Source organism: Periplaneta americana, chromosome 6 (genome assembly GCF_040183065.1).
Source record: "Periplaneta americana isolate PAMFEO1 chromosome 6, P.americana_PAMFEO1_priV1, whole genome shotgun sequence".
Taxonomy (NCBI): Eukaryota; Metazoa; Arthropoda; class Insecta; order Blattodea; family Blattidae; genus Periplaneta; species Periplaneta americana.
Window position 1 is genome coordinate 11144780 of NC_091122.1, and position 21105 is coordinate 11165884.

The following is a 21105-nucleotide window of genomic DNA, read 5'->3' on the forward strand; positions in this document are numbered from 1 at the left end:
ATATAAGAACAAGGAGAATGCAAGGAGAAGAAGAGAAATATAAGAAGAACAAAGAGAATATAAGGAGGACAAGGGGAATATAAGAACAAGGAGAATGCAAGGAGAAGAAGAGAAATATAAGGAGAACAAAGAGAACATAAGGAGAACAAAGAGAACATAAGGAGAACAAGGGGAATATAAGAACAAGGAGAATGCAAGGAGAAGAAGAGAAATATAAGAAGAACAAAGAGAATATAAGGAGAACAAGGGGAATATAAGAACAAGGGGAATGCAAGGAGAAGAAGAGAAATACAAGGAGAACAAAGAGAATATAAGGAGAACAAGGGGAATATAAGAACAAGGAGAATGCAAGGAGAAGAAGAGAAATATAAGGAGAACAAAGAGAATATAAGGAGAACAAGGGGAATATAAGAACAAGGAGAATGCAAGGAGAAGAAGAGAAATATAAGAAGAACAAAGAGAATATAAGCAGAACAAGGGGAATATAAGAACAAGGGGAATGCAAGGAGAAGAAGAGAAATACAAGGAGAACAAAGAGAATATAAGAACAAGGAGAATGCAAGGAGAAGAAGAGAAATATAAGGAGAACAAAGAGAATATAAGGAGAACAAGGGGAATATAAGAACAAGGAGAATGCAAGGAGAAGAAGAGAAATATAAGAAGAACAAGGAGAATATAAGGAGAACAAGGAGAATGCATGGAGAAGAAGAGAAATATAGGGAGAACAAAGAGAATATAACGAGAACAAGGGGAATATAAGAACAAGGGAAATAAAGGATAAAAGGGGAATACAAAGATAGCAAGGGAAATACAATGAGAGCAAAGGGAATACAAGATAACTAGGGGAATACAATGAGAACAGAAAGAGTACTAGGAGAATAAGAGAAATTCTAGGAGAATATGGGGACTACAAGAACAAGTCGAATACAAGAAGAAGGAAAAGACAAGAAGAACAAGGAGAATACACGGACAACAAGGGGAGTACAAAGAGAACAAGTAGAAATGTTCGTATTTTTATGTGAGTCAATTCCTAAGTTATCCTTGCATATCTGGTAAGGAGAAAACGCAACTTTACGTCAAAATATGGAAAGACGTGAAATGCATGAGCGGAAACTTAGTTCGATAGTGAAGTCTTCTTCATACCCCATTTTCCCAAAAGAACTGAAGGATACCACCACCACGTGGAGAATATTTATTGGTAACTGATTCAACGGATTTCTTTCCCTTCGCTTACTAGTTTGTTGATAACAGTGGAGTAGATACATAGCTCTGTAATTTTGTACATGTGTCTGAATGACATGGCTTAACACAAAAAATAGTAATATGCGTTACAAGAGCGGTATGTTGAAGTTTTCATGTTCGAGGAAAAGTTTGAAAAAGCGAAACGTAGTTGAGCTTTTTTTATTTCTGAGAATTCATAGAAAACATACCGGTCGTGTATCGTACATTATTTTGTGCGAAGATCGTTTATTACATACCTGAAAGAGGAATTTCTAATTAGTTGCAATGAAATCTCCATCTTGGTTTCTGTACAATGACGGCAAATTTGCAAAACAAAAATATCTATCTTCAACATTGTTGCTTTAAAATGTTTTCTGTGTTTACTATACTGCAGCAGGCCATGATATACGTCTGTCTTTTTTTCCCCCAGTCTATGATGAGTCTGGAATCTTGTTGATTTTTTCACGGCTTCCTTAATGTTATTTGCATCACGAATGCAATAACTTTAATGGAGTTGTAGAGTTTACTTAATTTTTGCAAATATTTAAAAACAATAATTAACAGTGCAATTTAGGTGAAATTGCAGTGGTAAGTTTCCAATTTATAATTATTACTATATCGAACGTCTCTAAAAATAATATGTTAAAAGCCTAAAGCAGTAAAATCAATATGTCACTTAAGCGGTAAGAAGAGGGAAATTGTTATGTGTGTTAGGTTGGGAATACTGAGTATGAAATTTTAGACTTTCCGCGGATTGGTTTTGTGCGGAAACCAAGCAAATATGCACGATCTCGCACAAAAATTGTTGAAATATGCGCTAAAACTGAATTATACGAATAAATTAACTTTAAAAATACAATTTGAATTTTAACAATGTAATTCATACAAATACATATACCTACATAAATTAAACCAATATAATATATTCTTTAAAATTAAATTCCTAATGCTATTTTTGAAATTTCTGATACTAAAATTTTCCAAATTTGGGTATTTTTTCAATTATTTTATTACATAATCAAAGTCGGTACCATGGCTAAGAGCTGTGTTTGTGAAACACTTTGGTTCCTCTAGTCGTATAAAATCGGATCTTTTAGTTCCATACTTATGATGATACAATTTGGATTTATTGCGATTTTTAATAATATATGAAGCTTAATAAGGTACTTGTATGAAAGATACTTGTGCATGTATGAACACATCATACTTGTGGGTTTTTGTTCGAACTTAGGGTTAAGATACAAATTAGATTTACTTTAAATGTTATTTTAAGTGATCGTGCTTCATTTAATTTAGGATGCTCCTGATTATTATTATTATTATAATTATTATTATTATTATTATTAATTTATTATTAATTGCATTTTTATTAATTGTGTTTATTATTGTCATAATTGAGTGTAATTAGTTACCACTGCCACCGGGTATATACCCATTAGCAGTGTGAATACATACATACATACATACATACATACATACATACATACATACATACATACATACATACAAGACAATATAATATTGTGAGGGCGGTAATGAACCTCCGGATTCCTTAAAAAAATTAAGATAATAATAATAATAATAATAATAATAATAATAATAATAATAATAATAATAATAATAATAAGTTAGTCAACAATAAGGGATTTTAAAAAAAGAGAACAAGGGAAATACAAAGAGGACAAGAGGAATACAAAAAGAACAAGGGTAATACAAGGACAACAAGAGAAATACAAGGAAAACAAGAGGAATACAAAAAGAACAAGGGTAATACAAGGACAAGAGAAATACAAGGAAAACAGGAATATAAGGAGAACAAGGGGAATACAAGGAGAACAAGGATAATACAAGGAGAACAAGAGAAATACAAGGAAAACAGGAATATAAGGAGAAAAAGGGGAATACAAGGAGAACAAGAGAAATACAAGGAAAACAGGAATAAAAGGAGAACAAGGGGAATACAAGGAGAACAAGAAAAATACAAGGAAAACAGGAATATGAGGAGAACAAGGGGAATACAAGGAGAACAAGAGAAATACAAGGAAAACAGGAATATAAGGAGAACAAGGGGAATACAAGGAAAACAGGAATATATGGAGAACAAGGGGAATACAAGGAGAACAAGAGAAATACAAGGAAAACAGGAATATAAGGAGAACAAGGGGAATACAAGGAGAACAAGAGAAATACAAGGAAAACAGGAATATAAGGAGAACAAGGGGAATACAAGGAGAACAAGAGAAATACAAGGAAAACAGGAATATAAGGAGAACAAGGGGAATACAAGGAAAACAGGAATGTATGGAGAACAAGGGGAATACAAGGAGAACAAGAGAAATACAAGGAAAACAGGAATATAAGGAGAACAAGGGGAATACAAGGAAAACAGGAATGTATGGAGAACAAGGGGAATACAAGGAGAACAAGAGAAATACAAGGAAAACAGGAATATGAGGAGAACAAGGGGAATACAAGGAGAACAAGAGAAATACACGAAAAACAAGAGGAAAATAAGGAGAACAAGGGGAATATAATAAGAACAAGGGTAATACAAGGAGAACAAGAGAAATACAAGGAAAACAGGAATATGAGGAGAACAAGGGGAATACAAGAAGAACAAGAGAAATACACGAAAAACAAGAGGAAAATAAGGAGAACAAGGGGAATATAATAAGAACAAGGGTAATACAAGGAGAACAAGAGAAATACAAGGAAAACAAGAGAAATACAAGGAAAACAAGAGAAATACAAGGAAAACAGGAATATAAGGAGAACAAGGGGAATACAAGGAGAACAAGAGAAATACACGAAAAACAAGAGGAAAATAAGGAGAACAAGGGGAATATAATAAGAAGAAGGGTAATACAAAGATAACAAGAGAAAGTATAACAAGGGGAACAAGGAGAATATAAAGAGAGCAAGGAGAATGGACAGAGAATAAGAGGAATACAAGGATAGCTAGGGAAATACAAAGATAGCAAGGGGAGTACAACGAGAACAAGGAGAGATGCTTGTATTTTTATGTCAGTCAATTCCTAAGTTATCCTTGCATATCTGGTAAGGAGAAAACGTAACTTTACGTCAAAATATGGAAAGACGTGAAATGCATGAGCGTAAACTTAGTTCGATAGTGATGTCTTCTTCATACCCCATGTTCCCAAAAGAACTGAAGGATACCACCACCACGTGGAGAATATTTATTGGTAACTGATTCAACGGATTTCTTTCCCTTCGCTTACTAGTTTGTTGACAACAGTGGAGTAGATACACAGATCTGTAATTTTGTACACATTTCTGAATAGCGTGGCTTAACACAAAAAAGTACGATTGCATCAAATTACCTTTTAAGGCTGGTTCACAATAAACCGGGAACGAGAACCAGAATGAAAACGAGAAGCAGAGGACATGAATATGAAAATTTCTGATTCACAATAAACCGAGAACGTAGACGACTATGCATATCGATATGCATGTCAATAACGATATGTAAAGTCGATATTACGCATTCTGATGTTATTTGTGTATAATTGACCAATGGCGTTCTCTCATGAGTATAAGGCAGCCAACATAAACACAGGTTAACCAACTTCGAAATTTCAACTGAAACATTTCATTAGGTACGGTACTATAAATATGCCCATGCATCTTTGTTATCACAACCTATTTTAAGTCTACCATGACGTAAAATAATTAGAGAAGAAACATTTGTAATAGAACAAAAATGAACACAACAGTAGTTATTGAATTGAAGCATGGATATGTAGTGTGTAATACAGTCAATACAGTAATAAAATATGATTCACTTACGATCGGTGTTCAAAGATGCAGCTATTGAGAATGTTTTAATGGTATGTTTTATTTAACGACGCTCGCAACTGCAGAGGTTATATCAGCGTCGCCGGATGTGCTGGAATTTTGTCCCGCAGGAGTTTTTTTACATGCCAGTAATTTTTTTTTTTATTTTATTGGGTTATTTTACGACGCTGTATCAACATCTAGGTTATTTAGCGTCTGAATGATATGAAGGTGATAATGCCGGTGAAATGGGTCCGGGGTCCAGCACCGAAAGTTACCCAGCATTTGCTCGTATTGTGTTGAGGGAAAACCCCGGAAAAACCTCAACCAGGTAACTTGCCCCGACCGGGATTCGAACCCGGGCCACCTGGTTTCGCAGCCAGACGCGCTGACCGTTACTCCACAGGTGTGGACACATGCCAGTAAATCTACTGACATGAGCCTGTCGCATTTAAGCACACTTAAATGCCATCGACCTGGCCCGGGATCGAACCCGCAACCTTGGACATAGAAGGCCAGCGCTATACCAACTTGCCAACCAGGTCGACCATTTCATTAGGTACGGTACTATAAAATGCCCATGCATCTTTATTTTCACAACCTATTTTAAGTCTACCATAACGTAAAATAATTAGAGATGAAACATTTGTAATAGAATAAAAATGAACACAACAGTAGTTATTGAATTAAAGCATGAATACGTAGTGTGTAATACAAGCAATACAGTAATAAAATATGATTCACTTACGATCGGTATTCAAAGATGCAGCTATTGAAAGCAACGTATTCTTCTTCTTTTTTTATTTTTATACGAGGCGCGCCGCTTGTCGTAAACGTGAGGATTTTCCTCAACGCTCAATATTAGAATCTCATCAAATAAAACTTGCTCCATGATGCACAGCACAGAACAAAATAATGCATAGGTTATGCCACGGTCTTCTTGCTACAAAATATACGACGACAAAATAGCTTTTGTGCGAGATCGTGCGTATTTGGTTGGTTTCCGCACAAAACCAATCCGCGGAAAGTCTAAAATTCCACATTCAGTACTCCCAACCTAACACACATAACAATTTCCCTCTTCTTACCACTTAAGTGACATATTGATTTTACTGCTTTAGGCTTTTAACATATTATTTTTAGAGACGTTTAACATAGTAATAATTATAAATTGGAAACTTACCACTGCAATTTCACCTAAATTGCAATGTTAATTATTGTTTTTAAATATTTGCAAAAATGAAGTAAAGTCTACTACTCCACGAAACTTATTGCATTCCTGATACAAGTAACATTAAGGAAGCCGTGAAAAAATCAACAAGATTCCAGATGCCGATGTTATTACTGCAATATGTTATATAAATAATATTGTTAAAATATTAAAATGAAAAATAAATCATTACATAACCTTACCGTTTGTTTTAAGTTCGCATTTATAGACTGGGGGGAAAAAAAAGACAGACGTATATCACGGCCTGCTGGAGTATAGTAAACACAGAAAACATTTTACAGCAACAATGTTGAAGAAAGATATTTTGGTGTTCCGAAGTTGGCGTCATTAAACAGAAACCAACATGGAGATTTCATTGCAACTAATTAGAAATTCGTCTTTCAGGTATGTAATAAACGATCTTCGCACAAAATAATGTACGATACACGAGCGGTATGTTTGTTTTCATGTTCTCGGAAATTAAAAAAGCTCAACTACGTTTCGCTTTTTCAAACTTTTCCTCGAACATGAAAACGTCAACATACCGCTCTTGTAACGTATATTACTATTAGATGGCAATAGAATGCATCTAGTGGGCTGTGATCGAAAACGTGAACGCCAAAGTTGAAACTTGGCCAACTCTCCGTTCCCGATCCCGGGCTCCGGCAAGCTTTTCGTTAATTGTGAATGCTCACATTTAAATGTACACATTTTAACACTTTTACCGTTTTCGTTCCGATTCTCGTTTCCGGTTTATTGTGAACCAGCCTTTACTTGTCGGAAATCGAACCGCAGCCCACTGAAGTCCAGTCGCTTCCATACTTGACGGCCACGCTGAGTGGCATGGTGCTAACAAGGACATTGCGGTGTGCTTAAGAATGACTTGTGTCAACAGTGTTTCTCTGTTTGGCCGCAGTGATGATTTGGCAATGTGAGCAAACGCCCATGGCGTAGATTGACCTGTTTGCAAGCACAAGACGAGATGCTGCACTTTCTCCTGCCGTAAATGCCAACAGCAGACGGGAAATTATCTAGGAGGAAATGCAGATGACAGAATTTACAACGCATCGGTACAGAATATAACGGCGAAACATAGGATGAAAAAATCAAGATAATAAAAGTATGAAGAAAAGGGTTAAAATGATGATGAAACTGGAGGTCTAGAAACAGTATAAGATAGTAATATGCGTTACAAGAGCGGTATGTTGAAGTTTTCATGTTCGAGGAAAAGTTTGAAAAAGCGAAACGCGATTGAGCTTTTTTAATTTCCGAGAATTGAAAGAAAACATACCGCTCGTGTATCGTACATTATTTTGTGCGAAGATCGTTTATTACATACCTGAAAGACGAATTTCTAATTAGTTGCAATGAAATCTTCATCTTGGTTTCTGTTCAATGACGGAAAATTTGCAAAACAAAAATATCTATCTTCAACATTGTTGCTCTAAAATGTTTTCTGTGTTTACTATACTCCAGCAGGCCGTGATATACGTCTGTCTTTTTTTCCCCCCAGTCTATAAATGCGAACTTAAAATAAACGGTAAGGTTATGTAATGATTTATTTTTCATTTTAATATTTTAACAATATTATTTATATAACATATTGCAGTAATAACATCGGCATCTGGAATCTTGTTGATTTTTTCACGGCTTTCTTAATGTTACTTGTATCAGGAATGCAATAAGTTTCGTGGAGTAGTAGACTTTACTTAATTTTTGCAAATATTTAAAAACAATAATTAACAGTGCAATTTAGGTGAAATTGCAGTGGTAAGTTTCCAATTTATAATTATTACTATGTTAAACGTCTCTAAAAATAATATGTTAAAAGCCTAAAGCAGTAAAATCAATATGTCACTTAAGCGGTAAGAAGAGGGAAATAGTTATGTGTGTTAGGTTGGGAATACTGAATGTGGAATTTTAGACTTTCCGCGGATTGGTTTTTTGCGGAAACCAAGCAAATACGCACGATCTCGCACAAAAGATTTTAAATGGGAAAGGTGGAATCGAAAAATTTTGAGATTACGTTTACATCATGGAAGTAAATTATAAAGAAAATAGTAACAATGATGAAGAAATTATCAAAATGAGGATAAAATTATAAATGAAGTAGAAAAGGAAGAACCGAGAAAAAAGTGAAGACGGATAAGTAATAAAAAAGAATGCGGAAGAGTTGTGGCTATAATGAAACCGAACAATTCTGAAGACGAAAAAATGATAAATACGATGGAATTAAAGAAATGTACAGGAAGTAAATATAAAATACTAATAAACTTAATGAAGTCGAATATTTGTGGGGGGAAAAAAAAATTAGGATGTAACCTAAATGTTATGAACGTAATACAAATGGGGAAAAAATTAATACAGAAAACAGATAAATTTATTCAAGTCTAAAAAATTGTGAAGAAAGTAAAAATCTAAGTCATGAAGGCATATGAAGAAAATTTATACAGAAAACAGATCAATATTTATTGACGTCTAAAAAATTGTGAAGAAAGTGAAGATCTAACAGCCATGAAGGTAATGCATATGAAGAAAATGGACACAAAAAATGATCAATTTTTTGAAGTCTAAAAATATTTTGAAGAAAGTGAAGATCTAACAGTCATGAAGGTAATATATATGAAGAAAATTAATACAGAAAACAGATCAATTTATTGAAGTCTAAAAATTTTTGAAGAAAGTAAAGATCTAACAGTCATGAAGGTAATATATATGAAGAAAATTAATACAAAAAACAGATCAATTTATTGAAGTCTAAAAATTTTTGAAGAAAGTAAAGATCTAACAGTCATGAAGGTAATATATATGAAGAAAATTAATATAGAAAACAGATCAATTTATTGAAGTCTAAAAATTTTTGAAGAAAGTAAAGATCTAACAGTCATGAAGGTAATGCATATGAAGAAAATGAATACAGAAAACAGATCAATATTTATTCAAGGCTAAAAGACTTGTAAAGGAAGTGAAGATCTAACAGACATGAAGGTAATGCGAATGAACAAAATAAATACAGAAAACTGATCGTTTTAATAAACCTAAAGAATTGTGGATATGTAAATGTCATGAAGACAATTAATGAAGAAAAATAATACAGAAAAGTGAGCAATTTTATGAAGCCAAAGAGTTATAAGAAACAAAGACGTACAAATGTTGGAATATGATAAAGGTGAAGATATTTGAAGAAAGTGAATATAGAAAACTAAATAACTGAAGGAATTGTGAAGAAAATAAAAGCGTGGAAGTCTTGAAGATTATGAATATGAAGAAAATGAGTACACAACCTGATGAATTTAATGAAGCCGAAGAATTATGAGGAAAATGTAGCTATAATAGTGATGGAAATGAAGAAAGATGAAGGTGATGAGGATGATAATGATGAAATTTGTAGAAAATGAAGATAAAGAAGTGTCACGCTGATAATTTATTACGAAGATGGTGTTCATGATTAAATTTTACGGAAAATGACGAAGAAGTATTTTTCATAAGTTGGCAGCAATAAATACCAGGAAAAGAAAATCAGTGCAAACTTTTGAAACTCTTAAGCTTTCAGGACTGCATCATTGGCTATTCTATTAAATCTCTAAATTACAGTAATATATATTTTACTTCGCAGTCTACGAAATCCCAATGCACTGAGAGAGATTCGAACCCTTAACTTAATTAAATGCAGTTGTGGTTGCGCTCTAATGAGCTGCAGGAACTGGGTCGATGTTGTTCTACTTGCAGCAATTGCCGATAAGAAGTAATGACAACGGAACTGGGTTTGTAGTCGTTGCTAGGCAACATATTCATGTCTCGAAAAACAAACGAAGCTCATTGACTAGAGACAAAAACAAAACGCTGGAACCAATTGAAGCAGTGTTATGATATTTCACACATATAAGCCCTCGAAAGTGTTACGAATCATGTGGTCTCGGGTTTAAAGTCTTAAATGTAGATGGCGTTTGGAGCGTCCGGGAAATTTCGAAACAGAAAATTAATTATTCCGTATTAATAACTAATACATCGCTCAACTTTTATCATGATGCCGTTACAATGAAACTAGGGACAAAAATCAATTTAATTTACCTCTTACAGTACTTGGCCATATTATTAGAATCATTCCTAAGTTTTGAAAGATTTGAAGTTTTTTTAATTTGTACTTTAACTTTATATTTTGTCCTTTAAATATATTATTAGTACACATTTTTGCTATCTATGCCTACTTCAATCATGTTGGTAACAAAGCCTTTAAATTTTGACAGAATTAATCAACATTTAATATTGTTTGAAATTCATCTTTTAACATTGCCTGGCAGTTCTACAAATTTGAACTCAATTCAAAATGTGTGGGAATTTGTGGAAAGAACTACTCGAAACGGTGCACTACGACAATGAAACTACAAATTCGAAAGACGTTTACGTGGAATTCTGGAATTAATTTAAGAGAAAAAAGGATCTCAAATGAATTGCAAATTTCACGTGGACATAAATATTCATTTTCTTTCATTTTACATAATAAAAATTCGACTTTGTTGAAGATATACTCCGAAAATTAAATAAAGACAACAGAGCTGTAATGTTTTAATGAAAGAATGTACTAAATATGGAAACAACATAAAATATATATATTTTTTTATTGTGTGGCCGGGTACTGTACTATACATCAAAGGAAATTTATGCAAAACGGGCAGAATCGAGGAAAAATCTTTATGGCTGAGAGAGTAGGCTTACATGTTTTTTATTACATTTAATCAGATGTGACTATGACAACTGAAAGCATACCATAAAAATCCTGCTTCCTCTGTTTCTTTGTATTAAACTTATTCAGATGTAACTATGACAACTGAAAGCTTACCTTAAAAATCCTGCTTCTTCTGTTCTTTTTTTTTGTATTAAACTTATTCAGATGTAACTATGACAACTGAAAGCTTACCTTAAAAAATCCTGCGTCTTCTGTTTTTTGTATTAAACTTATTCAGATATTACTATGGCAACTGAAAGCTTGCCTTAAAAATCCTGCTTTTTTATATTAAACTTATTCAGATGTTACTATGACAACTGAAAGCTTACTTCAAAAATCCTGCTTCTTTTGTTTTCTTTGTATTAAACTTAGGGGAGAGTCGGGTAGTATCGGACAGTGCGTTTCTTTCATCTACCAGCATATGGTAGTACCTGAATGACATGGTTACGTTTCTCTATGCGACATCACAGAAACGTAATCATGTCAATCAGGTACTATCATCGTGTGGTAGATGAAAGAAACTCACTGTCCGATATTACCCGATGTCCGATACTACCCGACTCTCCCCTAATCAGATGTTATTATGACAACTGAAATCTTACCTTAAAAATCCTACTTCGTCTTGGTTTTTTTTTTTTGTATTACACTTAATCACACGTCAAGTTACTGTGACAACTGGAATCTTACCTAAAAAAATCCTACTTCTTTTTTTTTTTTATTAGATACACTTAATCAGATGTTAAGCTGCTATGATAACTGGAAGCTTACCTAAAAAACTCCAACTTCTTCTGCTTTTATTTGATACACTTAATCAGATGTTACTATGACAACTGAAAGCTTACCTTAAAAAAATCTCGCTTCTTCTGTTAAGAGAAGATTTTGGGATTATTTTGGAGATACTGTAGCCTGAAAAATTGGCGAAAATATGAAAAATGGAATTATCTCTTACTTCTTAAAACTGCTACAATTTTTTAACATAAAAGATTGCTAAAATCCACAACTCTCAAATCTGTAAACTCTAACGTCTTCTCGCGGACCACAGTTTGAGAATCAAAACACTGAATCACCAATACATTCCTCCCCTCCACGGCAGACATAGTATTGTCCATCACAGCAGACACATTAAACGCTGGCGCCTTCAAAACAAATGACAGCCTACGAACAACCTTCACGGTGAGATCAGGCAACGTCGCAAGGCCTCGCTAGTAACGGGTGTTTAATTGCACAGGTACAACCAAATATATGTATCTCTTCGGGCGCCTTGGAAGACCTAAGTCAAGTAAAGGAATGCCGGCAAGATAAGGAAACAGGATCCATATAGCGCATTCCACTTCCGGCGATCGTCTGCTATTCGACATTTGAAAACTGAATCACGCCACACTTTTATTGAGGGTATAAACATAGGGGGAATTCGGAACACGTCAAAGATTCCTAAATTAATCCTAAAAAAATCATTCTCAAACTCCTCTATTCTCTTATTACCTATTGTTTGTACATTCAGTTAAAATTGATACTAAAAATAGCAAGTGCCATTTCTAAACTAATACCCGTTCGATATATCTGTAGTCTATAAGGAGACGTTTCAGGAACTAATTCACCGTTTTGCATAACGGCAATTGGTCGCCATAGAAACACACTGTTAGCACTCTAATCAGAAAAACCCATTTGTATATCATATCATAACACTGGATTTCAAATATCTGTGCCAACAGACGTTTTCAAACTAATTTACCTCTCTGCATAAAGTCAATAGGTTACCATAGAAACATTCTGCTGGTATTTTAATCACAAAATAGACTGGAATATCAAACAATAATTATTACTGCAATATGTTAGTAAAGAGGGTGGTCCTCCAGCTTGGAGGTTGGGCGAAGGGCTAACAATCTTCACCGTAAAAAAACAGCTTTGTTAAGAAACTACAACATAAGGCTCGGAATGGGACTGATTGTCTGGCACGACCACGACAGAGGTTCGAGAATAAGATGCGTTAGGTAAATATTTGGGACTAAGAGGGATGAAGTTACAGGAGAATGGAGAAAGTTACACAACACAGAACTGCACGCATTGTATTCTTCACCTGACATAATTAGGAACATTAAATCCAGACGTTTGAGATGGGCAGGGCATGTAACACGTACGGGTGAATCCAGGAATGCATATAGAGTGTTAGTTGGGACGCCGGAGGGAAAAAGACCTTTGGGGAGATAGAGACGTAGATGGGAGGATAATATGAAAATAGATTTGAGGGAGGTGGGATATGATGATAGAGAATGGATTAATCTTGCTCAGGATAGGGACCGATGGCGGGCTTATGTGAGGGCGGCAATGAACCTGGGGGTTCCCTAAAAGCCATCTACTTTCGAAATATGGGAAGAGTGATAGTAGGAGGAAGAAGAATAAAATGTATAAGATTTGCAGATGATATGGCGTTGTTAGCAGAAGAGGAGACGATACTAAGGGATATGCTACTGGAGCTAAATGACAGCTGTGAGCAGTATGGACTGAAGATAAATGCCAACAAGACGAAGACCATGGTCACAGGAAGAAAAATACAGAAGGTAAACGTACGAATTCTAAATGAGGCAGTAGAGCAAGTGGACAGCTTCAAATACTTGGGGTGTACTATAAGCAGTAACATGAGCTGCTGCCAGAAAGTCAAAAGGAGGACAGCAATGGCAAAGGAAGCTTTTAACAGAAAAAGGAGCATCTTCTGCGGACGTCTGGAAAAAGAACTAAGGAATAGACTAGTGAAATGCCTTGTGTGGAGTGTGGCATTGTATAGGGGCAGAAATATGGACATTACGACGAAGTGAAGAGAAGCGACTGGAAGAATTTTAAATGTGGATATAGAAAAGAAGAGCGTGTGAAGAAAGAATAATGCTAAAACTGATAACGAAGAAAAAATAAATAAATAATAAATTCACTGGGTCACTGCCTTCGGGGTTGAAAAGCCACCCACATCCCTTCCTTCAAGGAACCCCAATGCACCTGCCCGGACGATCTACGTACAAATGGGCTATTCCATCTCAAATCGACCGAAATATAGAGAAAATTGATCTTGCAATTTTTAAACACAATGAAACTTTTTCTGTCCGTAGACAAATATGATACACTGCTTTGTGCAAAGTTTGAGGCATCAGAACTTCATAGTGTTTAAATTAAAAATATTTAAATTTATCGTATTTTCATAACATTAGCAACTTTAAATTGTTGTGTCTCCGAAACCCTTTCACCCAATGATCAAAATCATGGTTTATTTTGATGCTGAGAAATTAAAGTTTATATTGACATGTAAACAGTTTTTCTTACTTTTTATGGAAATGGAGAAATTTAGATTTTTTCTTCATTAAGACGTCTTTGACCACGAAAAAAATATTTTTAAAATATATGGTTAGATTCCGCATTGAAAGTACAAATAAACACATATTTTTTTACTGGTGCACCGTTGATAAGAAAGTATTGAAAATATCAAATAAAGAAAATAAATAGTACGCGCGTGAACTAACCAGCTGACTGTGAGGCGGGAGCTAGCCGAGACAAGCAAGGCCAGGAGACAAACACGTGATGTTTCGTCTAGTAGCGCATAGCTGGACTAGCTTTATCACAAGTTTTCATAAACACAGGAATAAAATGACGCCCAACGCTCACTTATCTTCATCTCTCGACCAGTGCGTGCGGTACTGCGCCATTCAAGTCCAGGCATGTGAAAATAATCTATTTAATACCCTCAAAACTTATTGCCGTGACACTAAGCAAACAATGCCGAATCCCTCTTAATAATGCAAGCTTTTTTCTCAATATTTTTTTACATTTTTACAAATGGGCAAAAATCCTAAAAGTAAGTAAAATCAGATTATCTGTCTCTCTGTGTACAATAAAAATAAGGATTACTTCTTATCATAACCTACCAAATGTCAGCTTCAAAATGAGCTCCCGTTCAATGTTCTGCAGTAAATGGTTCCAGAGTTGTGAGCGCTGAAAGAGGCTTGTTTTTATAAAATACGCTAAATTTGTCGCTCAATAGTACGAAAACCGTTTGACTTTCGATAGTATATTTTTGAAAATGCATTCTCCTCAGCATCTTGTATAAATAGGGGAAAAATTAGAGTATTAAAAAATGAGAGGTTTTTTACTGATCGATTTCATATGGAATAGCCCATATGCAACATCAATTTTACCTTCCTCCTCCATACATACACCTCTCGAACCCGGGACTCTAAAATACGGAACAGTAACATCAACCAATACACCAATGCCAACACAAATGCTGTCTAAATAACACGAGAGAGCGTCGAACTTTACAACATTTGACGAGTAACCATGATGGAATTTTAGAACGGAAATAGAAGGGAGAAGAACAGGAAAATTCTGCAGTGAAAGGACATGCAGCATCCGACAGGTGGAATCCCGCGTCTGAACTTTCTCGCGCAGGCGTGGGTGGGTAACAGTCAGCTGGATACGAGCGCCCTCCTCAGTGGCGGCCAGAGAAACAAAAGAAACCGCAGCGAGTTTTTATTTTTTTTTCACTTCAGTAATCCAAGGTTACTATGACAATAAGAACAGGAAAGAATCGCGTTTTCGATTAAAGTTCCTATTAAAAGACTGCAATACACGGAGGTCGCTATGGATACGTAAGAACAAAAGCGTGTAAAATTTTCATGTTACACTTTAAACAAAAATCCATCGATAGAGTAACGTTGAAAATTGAAAAAGCAAGGTATCTTAGGTACTTATGAATGAAGATATTACAAACAGAGACAAATTCTTGCTTTAAAATAATACGTCACATAGAAATAAGACTGTCATCACATTGTATATTACGAAGTATTGAATATTTTCAGTGTATTCCGTTGTAAATAGGTGCTAAGGGAAGTTCTAGACAGGGGAAATGCGATGCTTCAATAAAAACACAAAATTATGGGGTTCGAAGGATAGACTTCTACACACGTGTGTTACGGACGCAGAACTTGATCTACTTTTTAAAAAATGAAGTGTAGCGATTTATTATTATTATTATTATTATTATTATTATTATTATTATTAATTTTCATGACTGTACATTGGTGCTTGGGTGCACTTTATTCATTTTATATAGTTCTGATCGTAATGAAACTCAACCATTTCTTGTCATAAGACACTAAAATAAAACCATACAATATCTTTTTAAAACGTCCATTATTTTTGTACTGGGGCTTAAATGAATTTTCGTCATTCAAAAATCAATTTCTTTCGGCTAATAAAATTAACACAAATTATAGAATTAATTCTTTTTAGATATCTGAAAATAACTACATTCTTGAAAGACTAACATATATGTGTTAACATACCCTGAAAATTTCATAACCATAAGTTAAAAAGCGTTTCTAAAAAAAGGGTAGGCCTACCAATGGAATGACTCTAAAAATTCTTTCAAAATTTAAAAATTAATTTCTAGTTGATAATGCACTAGATAACAATTATTCTAGGTTCATTCAATAGGCAGAAGTTCATTTATCCATCAATAAATGAATTAAGAAATAAAAATAAATAATTATGTAAATAAATAAAGTGAACAAGTAAATAACTAAATAAATAAGTAAATGAGTAAAAGGTAAAGGTAAAGGTATCCCCGTAACATGCCATGAAGGCACTTGGGGGGCACGGAGGTAGAGCCCCATGCTTTCCATGACCTCGGCACTAGAATGAGTTGGTGTGGTCGGCACCACGCTCTGGCCGCCTTTTACCCCCGGGAAAGACCCGGTACTCAATTTTATAGGAGGCTGAGTGAACCTCGGGGCCGTTCTGAAAGTTTGGCAACGAGAAAAAATCCTGTCGCCATCTGGGATCGAACCCCGGACCTTCCAGTCCGTAGCCAGCTGCTCTACCAACTGAGCTATCCGGCCGCCAAAGTAAATGAGTAAGAAAATAAATAGGCCTAAGTATATAAATAAGTATACACAAATATTTAAGTATATAAATAAACAAAAATAAATAGATAAATAAATAAAAATGAATGAATAAGTAAATAAATTAACAATTAAAAAGCTACTATCAGTAGGACCAAATTTATGGCCATCTGATTTCAGGGATTATTTCTCTCAGGTTTCACACACTGTAACTACTGACTGTAATCTACAGGGTGATCCGTTTGGGTATGGATAAAATAAAAACACCGTAAAACATTTACTACTGAACTTTATTTGTTGAAACTTTGTGCATACAACACTGAAAGATGGGAGATTCCTCAGAGCTCAACATGACCCCCATTGCGCACCCTGCACAACTCATAACGGTGATGCAATTCAGCCCATGTCCGTTGTAACATAAGAGGGGTGATTTGTTGAAAAGCTTGAGTAATTTTTACTCTCAGATCATCAATGTTCCTGGGTTCCTATGAATAGACAATGTCTTTAACAAAACCCCACACGAAGAAGTCTGGAAGGGTTAGATCTGGGGAGTTTGGGGGCCAAGTCAGTGGTTCTCGTACTGGGTTTCGCCTGCGACCTCCTGGATGTTTTTTAAACATAGAACTTGTCTGTACAAATGTTAGATACCACAACATTATGGAATCGTATTTAGGTACATTAATCACATCATACTCACGTCGAAATTCCTTTTGAACTTTTTTAACACTCTCAAATTTCGCATACCAAAGAACACATTGTGCCCGCTGTTGATTTGTAGTAGCCATTTTAATCATCTACGATTTTCATTTGTCCTTTCAGATTATGCATTGTTGATTGTCATATATGGAAACTCCTATTCTTTAATCATAATATAACCAGCAAGAAATTTTTTCTACTACTATAATAGCTTTATAATAATAAATTAATATTATCCATACCCAAACGGATCTGGTTGTATATTATCAATAACAAAAAGGACTACTTTATTATGAAACTATTATAAAACAGCGTTATGAATAGAAGTGAACGGATTTTCAATTTTTATACGTTGAACGTTGCTATGGTAATACATTCATTCTCTTCAAACTGTAACATAACGACATCGCCTCAAAGCATTTTGATGGAATGTAACACACAGATAAGTTAAATCCATGCTAAATGCTATTGAAAACATGTTTTGTTCTAAACTTTTTGTATCTCCAAGGTTACAAGAGAATAAAAACTTGAACAAAAGAAAACGACAGATTCTGTGGTTACTTTCGCTTGAAAAATCTATTATAACAGTGCCCTATAATCAAGTATTACGTATACGACGGGCGATATGCAACGACGATTGGATGAATGGGAGTTATTCGAAAGTCAGATCACTTTTAAAATGACAGAAACTTGGGTTAAGAGTAAGGTTAGCATTAAATTAGAAAGACCGTATTATTCTTAAAATAAAGGGGTATATTTATGTAGAAATTCAGTAGCAGAAATACACAATATAACCACCATTGTGTTCATCATAGTTTCTGTACAGTATTCAGAAGAAAATTCTGTGAAACTTTTTGATTAGTGGTCTAAATATTTCTAGAAACTGTTGAATTCCATCATAACTCATGTAATACCAATGAATAAGACTAGATGTCGTCTGTACAAAAAATACCATAATTTTAGAATAAATTTGTCAGCCAGAATAAAACAAAATAAGATACTAATAAACACATATAAGGCAAAGTTCAAACACTATTATAGAAGCAATGCTACTTGAAGAGAATAGGTTTAGACGTAATACTTTTGCATACAAACTGAGTAAGAAGTATGCAACAATTTTGTAGCGTTCCTGTTTTCAATGTTATGTTTGTGGACCTAGAAAAGGCGTTTGACAGAGTGGATTGGAATAAACTGATGGAGATCCTGAAAAAATTGGCGTGGATTGGAAAGTAAAAGCTAATCAGTAACCTTTATATGAAACAAAGAGTCAAAGTCAGGATAGGAGAAGAAATGTCAGAAGGAAGTGAAATAGGGAGAGGAGTACGACAAGGATGTCCTTTATCACCTACCCTGTTCAACATATACTTGGAGGATTTAGTAAAGAACTGTTTTCAGAACATGGGAGGAGTGATAGTAAGAGGAAGAAGAATAAAGTGCATAAGATTTGCTGATGATATGGCGTTGTTAGGAGAAGAGACGATACTAAGGGATATGCTACTGGAGCTAAATGACAGCTGTGAGCAGTATGGAATGAAGATAAATGCCAACAAGACGAAGAGCATGGTCATGGGAAGAAAAATAAAGAAGGTACACGTGCGAATTCTAAATGAGGCAGTATAGCAAGTGGACAGCTTCAAATACTTGGGGTGTACTATAAGCAGTAACATGAGCTGCTGCCAGGAAGTAAAAAGGAGGATAGCAATGGCAAAGGAAGCTTTTAATAGAAAAAGGAACATCTGCGGACCTCTGGAAAAAGAACTAGGGAAGAGACTAGTGAAGTGCTTTGTGTGGAGTGTGGCATTGTATGGGTAGAAATATAGAAGAAACGAATAGAAGCATTTGAAATGTGGATATGGAAGAGAATGGAGCGTGTGAAGAAAGAATAATGAGAAGAGATCAGTGAAGTGCTTTATGTGGAGTGTGGAATTGTACATACGGGAGCAGAATTATGGACATTACGACGAAGTGAAAAGAAACGACTAGAAGAATTTTAAATGTGGAAGAGAATGGAGCGTGTGAAGAAAGAATAATGAGAAGAGATCAGTGAAGTGCTTTGTGTGGAGTGTGGCATTGTATGGGGGCAGACATATGGACATTACGACGAAGTGAAAAGAAACGACTAGAAGAATTTTAAATGTGGAAGAGAATGGAGCGTGTGAAGAAAGAATAATGAGAAGAGATCAGTGAAGTGCTTTGTGTGGAATGTGGTATTGCATGGGGCAGAAACATAGATATTACTACGAAGTGAAGAGAAACGAATAGAAGCATTTGAAATGCCGATATGAAGAAGAATAGAACGTTTGAAGTGAAGTGGACAGAGAGAATAAGAAATGAAGCTGTGTTGGAAAGAATGGGCGAAGAAAGAATGATACTGAAACTGATCAGGAAAGAAAAAGGAATTGGTTGTTGATAAGCGGAAATAAAATATCCCTAAAGTTGTCAGATTTTTAACGGTAATTTAAATGTGCTATTTTCATTCTATTTCCCAAACAAACATTTTTTTTAAATCAACTTAGAAGAAGAATTGAACAAATTCTTTTGGTAGGATGAAAGTAGGTATAGTAATGGTGTTTTGAAGTGAGAAGAAAATTGCTAAAATTTTCACATTTTCCACCAGAGGCCACTTAAAGGAAAGGAATTGTTACGGACGTAATAGACAACATTGCCATGAGTAACAGGTGTTTCTGATAATGAGGATACATGCAGTTCCGACACTTCATCCTTAAGTACATACTGCAATTGGTACAGTGACATGTGTTTCTTGTATTAACGACAGCTGTAAGAAGCGCTAGATACAATTGTTTGCTGGTCATCCTGATTTTTCGCTATATTACTGCAATATCTGTAGCTGCAAATGAGCTGGTGATTCAGAACTCGAAAATGAACACTATTCCTTAAGGCTACAAACCTACCGAAATATCACTGAAAAGGAAGCCCATCTACTAAATGTTTCAGCATTCGTTTTCTTTTATGATACTAGAGATTCAATTATTTTCCTTAGCTATGGCAATAAACGAAACAAATGAAACTATACTTAAATATAATACGCATTAATATACAGTGTTACTATAATAGTAATATACGTTACAAGAGCGGTATGTTGACGTTTTCATGTTTGAGGAAAAGATTGAAAAAGCGAAACGTGGTTGAGCTTTTTTAATTTCCAAGAACATGAAAACAAACATACCGCTCGTGTGTCGTACATTATTTTCTGCGAAGATCGTTTATTACATACCTGAAAGACGAATTTCTAATTAGTTGCAATGAAATCTCCATCTTGGTTTCCGTTTAATAACGGCAACTTCGGAAAACCAAAATATCTTTCTTCAACATTGTTGCTATAAAATGTTTTCTGTGTTTACTATACTCCAGCAGGCCGTGATATACGTATGTCTTTTTTTTTCCCCCAGTCTATAAATGCGAACTTAAAACAAACGGTAAGGTTATGTAATGATTTATTTTTCATTTTAATATTTTAACAATATTATTTATATAACATATTGCAGTAATAACATCGGCATCTGGAATCTTGTTGATTTTTTCACGGCTTCCTTAATGTTACTTCTATCAGG

General features: G+C 34.7%; 1 protein-coding gene across 10 annotated transcripts in view; it reads right to left on the reverse strand.

Moving 5' to 3' along the window:
* Window positions 1–21105, reverse strand: part of LOC138700988 (partitioning defective 3 homolog) — a 467315-nt gene that overhangs the window by 119278 nt on the left and 326932 nt on the right. The gene's annotated exons all lie outside the window — the stretch shown is intronic.